The 7,070-nt window shown below is 37.6% G+C and overlaps 1 pseudogene; it reads right to left on the reverse strand.

Annotated features, from left to right (window-relative positions):
* Positions 1-382: 382 nt before the first annotated feature.
* Positions 383-1,308, reverse strand: LOC110288304 (annotated as a pseudogene).
* Positions 1,309-7,070: the final 5,762 nt, after the last annotated feature.

A 7,070-nucleotide genomic window follows, 5' to 3' on the forward strand; every position in this document is an offset into this window, starting at 1 on the left:
TGTAGGGAAATGCCAAGGCCAGGAAGCAGAAATGGGAGGGTTATTGAGCAGGGGGATAGGAGAGAGGATGGGGGTTTTCAGAGTGGAAACCAGGAAAAGGGATAACATTTGAAATGTAAATAAAAAAAAAAAAAAAAAAAAAGAAAAAGAAAAAAGAAAAAAAGAGGAAAAAAAGCATGTGTATATTAGAGTAAAATAATTGGGTCTGCACAGAATAACTTCTTATAACCAGCTGTATGTGTAATTCTTGGAGATCCTATGTACTCTTCTTACCTCTGTGGGTACCAGGAATAAACAATGCATACATGCTGACACAATACTTATACATATACATAAAAGTAAATTAAGAGGTCTTTAAAGAAAAGAAAAAATATTTTAAAAAATTCTGGTAGTGCTTTGAATGCATGTTTTCCAACATTATTATTCTATTATCAGAAGTGATTTGTACCAAAGGAGTAATTGTGGGATAGGCATACATCACAACCTTCTGAACGGTCAGGACAACTGGGTCATACATCCATAACAGGACTGAGGTGGATGAGATGATGAAGTCCACCCAGTTCATGACCACAAAGAAAACCACCAGTAGTAAGATGGTCTGGGTGGCTCTTTTCACAGGATATGCTCTCAGATGGCTGATGCTATGAAGATGCTTGCATTGCCTCTGATGCCTGAACAAGATATTCACCACGTATGTGCTTGTAGTCAGCATGACTCCTACAAGAAAAATATCTCTGGAGATTGACACTGTTAAAATCAATCCACTGATGATGTAGTTCTTGGGAAAGAGTGTACAGGATTTAGTGACCTTCATCTGGTTGGTTTCACTTAAGTTGGTAAAACCACCAAAATAGAAAATCTGGTTATTACTGTAGAATAAATTGAAAGACCAAATACAGACGAAAGCATAGATTATGCAAAGCTTGAAGCAAAGATCAAGAACATTTTCAGTTTTTGTTTAAATTTTGCCAACAGTGATGTACTGAAACTGATTGTGACAGTCTGGACCACACGCAGGAGGCAGGTGGTGCAGATAGAGAGGCCTCTCATCACCCTGCTTATGTAAAATATTGTCTTACATTTGAAGTCATTCTCATTGTTCAGTGTCTCAAATATGTCTGTAAGCCAAATATCCCCTCCAGCGAGGAACATCATTATGTGAACGAAGGACAGTTGACAGGAGATCAGGTCTGTGGGCTTAGGTCTGTGACCTAGGATTATGAAAGTATAGAAAAAAAGAAGAAACATATTGGCTAAAACTCCAAGTCCAGCTTGGAAATAAAGAACATTCTTGAATAAGGAGATAAGTGGAGTGTGTATTCATCTTAAGAGCATAGTAGAGGTTTACTTCACATATCTGAAAAAATGTAACAGTTTATTGCATTTATGAATGTTCCTAGATGTCTCCTGGCTTAGTCACATCCCAATATCTTTGTGAGAGAGAACTTGAGATTAAAGAACTAACTTTCACCTACCAAGAGAAATTGTATTTTTCTTTTCTTTTTGAAGGAAAAATATAAATTGTTAATAGACTAGAGTACTTATGTCTTCTTAGGTTTCTATGTCGATATTTTACCCACCTACCTCTTTGTTTAGTATTTATCTCCTACCATTCTCTAAGAAGGCCTCCTTTTCCTATTTCTCCAATTTAATATCTGTACCCTGCTTTTCTGCTCTTTATTGCTCCAGCCTCCTGGTCTGCCCTGCAGTGGTCCTATTTTCTTTCCTGGTTTCTGTAGTTACTACATGCTACCTAATCACATCTGAATATGTGGAGATGAGAGACTCTAGCAAGATGGAGTATATATAACATTAAGGCATACACTGTTTTCAAAACATTGTATCAAACATGAAACACTGAAGATGACCAGATAATGATCCTGTTAGCTAATTTCTGTTTTAAGAGAATTCATTTTTATGCAGTGGAAAACAAGTTCCCAAGTGTTATCATATGTCATCAGTAACCACTCATTTTTTGTTTTTTTGTTTTTTTGTTTTTTTGTTTTTCGAGACAGGGTTTCTCTGTGTAGTCCTGGCTGTCCTGGAACTCACTCTGTAGACCAGGCTGGCCTCGAACTCAGAAATCCGCCTGCCTCTGCCTCCCGAGTGCTGGGATTAAAGGCGTGCGCCACCACGCCCGGCTTACCACTCATTTTTTACAGTTACATTCAACAGTCTTATATTTAGTGCCTATTTTAGTTATTTGGACTATTTAACACCAGAGATCATCTTGTAACGTACCCATTAATATGATAATATAAATCAAACATTTCCCAGTCATATGATTTTAGCTTCCCAAAAACTTAATCTTGTAAAGGGATGGATCATCCCAGTTGCCAGAGCCAAGCTTGTGATTATCTTACCAAAATATGTTTAGTACACAGTGAGGTTCTGCTTTAAAAAGCTCAGGACTTTTGCTGGAGAGATGGCTCAGTGGTCAAGAGTACTTCTTGCTTTAGAACGACCTGGGTTTGATTCTCTAGCATGATATCAGGGCTTGGAACCATCATGACTCTAGTTCACAGGGATGCATTGCCCTGTATGAAATGCATGGAAGTTGTGCACACATAATACATGTAGGCAAAACACACACACATATAAAGTAAGATAAATGAACAAAGCTCCAGGATAATTGTGAGAGGCCAGCTTCTGTGTTCTTGTTCTCTCTTGAAGGTAGCCAAGGGTAAAGAGTATCCATGGGGTCAAGACTTGGTCTTGCAAAAAATTAGGGTTGCTTTTTTATTTTAAAATATTTACCTGTCTTATGTCTATGTTACTTTGCCACAGTAGTTGGCCTCTCTGACTGAGTTTCTTTGATGCCAGAAACAGCAGAGTATCTGGCCTTCAGCATCTCATTATAATATAGCAGAGGCAAGTAAAGGATTAATTGCTAGGTATTTTCCCTAGCCCAGAAGCCTCACTTCTAGCTTGGTGGGAAGGAGGGAGGTTTAAACCAAAAAACTGTCATTGAACATGGAGAAGAGAGTCACTTACAGATGGAAAAACTTTTACCCAAGCAAATATGCCTAACCTCAATACATTCATATACAAATCTATGAATATACACTCATATACTTTTATGATATGATTTAGGCTCAGGTACTTACTTTTCTCATACTTACTTACTTATATATACACAGCTATACTTACATAAGCATATGGATCAAAAGCCTAAGTGTAAGTACAGAAAGAACTCACTCAATCTGGATGAAAAATGAACTCCAATCTTTGTTGCATAGAGAAAGAAAAAGCTTCTACTCTTTCATTGTAAATGAATTAAATACAAGTCTGTAAGAAAAAGCTTTATCCTCTTTAGTAAGACTAAGCCCTGCTGTTAAGAACAGAACTGTTCTGCCCCATGCTAAGGAAAAGATTGCCTGCTCTTTCTGCTTTCTTTGCAGGTTCTTTGTCCCTCTTTCTCTCTGCATTCTGTCTATCTCTCTCTTCTTATATTCATCTTTATTTCTGAGGGAAAGTAAAGAAGGGAAAATCTATCAGACTATCCTCTCCTAATTTATAAGTATCTCTCTATATTTTTAAGTTACTCTACTCTTCTGCCCATCTTCTAATCCTCCTCCTAATCCTGCTCTTTCCTTTTGCTCTGCTGTAATAATGTCATATAATGTAATTGTTCCTAGTTTGTTTGTTTTTTTTTTTGTACCCTCCTAGGGAAATAGATCACATGATAAAAGTTTACCATGAGTTTATACATGAACTCAAATCATAAATTGTATAAGAAGTTTACAACAGAAATGTTTACGCACATTCTCCTTAAGACTAGACATTATCTGTCACTAGCTCTCAAGGTTCATTGAAAGCTAAAAAGAACCCATAATTTCTGTACTACGTTGTCATTGAAGCTCAGCCAATATTTTGTCCTCTGTTCTTGTGTTTACATTCATCAGTTAATTTCCTTTTATGGCCTTCAGTTAATTGTTTTACAATTACTTGGAATGTGTTCTAGGTTATAAATACCTGGTTTTTATCTCAGAAATAATTTGTGACACTTTTTCTTAGTTAGGGTTTTACTGCTGTGAGCAGACACCATGACCAAGGTAAGTTTTATAAAAAAACAACATTTAATTGGGGCTGGCTTACAGGTTCAGAGGTTCAGTCCATTATCATCAAGGTGGGAGCATGGCAGTATCCAGGCGGGCATGGCGCAGGAGGAGCCGAGAGTTCTATGTCTTCATCCAAAGGCTGCTAGTGGAAGACTGACCTCCAGGCAACTAGGGTGAGGATCTTATACCCACACCCACAGTGACACACCCATTTCAACCAGGCCACACCTATTCCAACAAGGCCACACCTTCAGATGGTGCCACTCCCTGGTGCAAGGATATACAAACCATCACACACTTGGAGACCAGCAGAGTTCTAATTGCAGTTTTCTTATTAAAAATGCCTATAATAACAGTCTCATTATAACGGGCTTAATGACTACTAATATTTTTGAGAAATTCTTATTATATACTTATTCAGAATTAAGAAATCATCCATTTGTCTATGCAGTATCACTACAAGACAGTACATCTTCATTGATTTGGAGAAATCTTCCCCAAAGTGTATATATATATATATATATATATATATATATATATATATATATTAATAATGACAGAAAAAGCATATTAATAGCAGATATCTTTCCTAAAATGTAGTTACTTCAGCTTTGTGTAGAAGGGCTCATACACCATAGTTGTATAGTCCATGTCGAAACAAATGTGATATTTTCAGATATTTGAAGTACATATAAAAGATCTGCTTTATTAGAAATCAGCTGTTTGGCTGAAATTAAGAAAATGCCACTTCTACCAAACATACTTGGGAAAATTAATTTTTTATAGAACACACAGATATGAAGAAAATTGGGCTGTGGAATAGGAAATATAGCTCAGCCAGCTGGTTGAGTGCATATCTAGCAAGTAGTGTGTTTGTGGGACACCATGAAGAAATCAAACCTTCAAGTTATATATGCATAGGTGAGAAAGAAGAATTCCAAGTCAAAGGCAAACACAAGACATTCAACAAGATCATAGATGAAAACTCCATCCAACCTACCATAAAACACAAGAACACAGAAACCCAAAGAAGGAAAGTCTAGAATAAAAAATTTCCATGATCTTATATTTAAAACACTATGTATACAAACCGCAATAACAACAACAACAAAAAAAAAAAAAGAATTGAAAGCTCTAAGAGAAAACATGGAAGACATAAATAAAGAAAACCCATCAAATGGAAAACTGAATTTTCCCAGTTCCAGAAAGAGCTGATTACTCCAGGTAAACTTTCAAGGCTGGAAAGAGCCCACAGCAATACATCTCAAGTGTTAAAGGACAGCACATCTAAAATAATATTACTAGCGATAGAACTTCTATGATTGAAAGAGGAACAAGTGGCCATAACATAAACATCCTAAAACATTTATATTTCAAAAACCAACAATACAGAACTATAGGAAGCATAATTTGGATGGAAAAGAGGAATGATCACAGTACAGAGATTGTACAGTAACAATTTGAAGCCATAATTATCAAAACAAAAAGTACCACTGAACACACAAAACCAAAAATCATCAACATGATGACCAGAACTAACTATCCACTCAAAAGACCGAAAGGGAATGATTGGATCAAGAAACAAAACTGACTTCAGGTCTGAATCAATGCCCTGAGCAGATCTTGGGCACTAGCTCCACACCCAGTCACAACACACCCAGAGGAAGCTCCACTTTCAGGTGCTCTAAAACACCCAGAATCTCAGGTGAGGAGGCCACAACATTTTGCCCAACTCCAGCAGTAACTGAGACCCATGGGATCCAGGGACACAGGAACCCCCACCTGGCCAGTGGCACAGGTTTCATCCAGACTGATCCAGTATCCTGAGCAGACCTTGGGCCCTGGCTTTGCACCCAGTACCACAACACCAGTGCAAGCTCTAACACACCCAGGATCTAACACACCCAGGATCCAGTTGCTCTAACCTGGTCAGGATCACAGTATCTTAGGATCTGGGTCACACCAGGATTTCAGGATCCCAGAAGCAACTGACTTCCAGAAGGTCTGAAACACACAGAATCTCAGGATCAAAGGACCCCAGAATCACAGGATCACAGAAACATCTGAACTTTGAGGAGTTCTGACATAACCAGGATCACAGGATAGACAGGCTCCAGTCAGAAACAGCTAGGGAAGGTAGCACTAGAGATAACCAGATGGCAACAGGCAAGTTCAAGAACATAAGCAACAGAAATCAAGGTTACTTGGCATCATCAGAACCCAGTTCTCCCACCATAGTAAGTCCCAGATACCCCATCACAATGGAAAAGCAAGACTTTGATTTAAAAATCACTTCTCATGATAACTGATAGGGAACTTTAAGAAGGTCATAAATAACTCCATTAAAGAAATAAAGGAGAACACAGGTAAACAGGTAGAAGACCTTAAAGAGGAAACACAAAATATCCCTTAAAGAATTACAGGAAAATATAAACAAACAGATGAAGAAATTGAACAAAACCATCCAGGATCTATAATTTGAAACAGAACCATTAAAAAAATCACAAAGGGAGACAACTCAGGAAATAGAAAACCTAGGAAAGAGGTCAGGAGTAATAGATGCAAGCATCACCAACAGAATGCAAGAGAATAGAAGAGACACTCTCAGGTACAGAAGATATTATAAAAAATACTGACACAACTGTCATAGAAAACGCAAAATGAAAAAAATCCCAAAACATTTAGGAAATCCAGGACACAATGAGAAGATCAAACCTAAAGATAATAGGTATAGGAGTGTGCAAATATACGTGGGTATCTTAAAGCTCCAACAAATATCTTCAACAAAATTATAGAAGAAAACTTGCCCAACAAAAAGAAAGAGATGCCCATGATCATACATGAAATCTACAGAACTCCAAATAGATTGAACCAGAAAAGAAATTCCTCAAGTCACATAATAATCAAAGTACCAAATACACAAAACAAAGAAAGAATATTAAAAGCAGTAAGGGGCCGGGCGGTGGTGGCGCATGCCTTTAATCCCAACACTCGGGAGGCAGAGGCAGG

Source organism: Mus caroli, unplaced genomic scaffold, assembly GCF_900094665.2.
Source record: "Mus caroli unplaced genomic scaffold, CAROLI_EIJ_v1.1 scaffold_19846_1, whole genome shotgun sequence".
NCBI classification, from domain to species: Eukaryota; Metazoa; Chordata; class Mammalia; order Rodentia; family Muridae; genus Mus; species Mus caroli.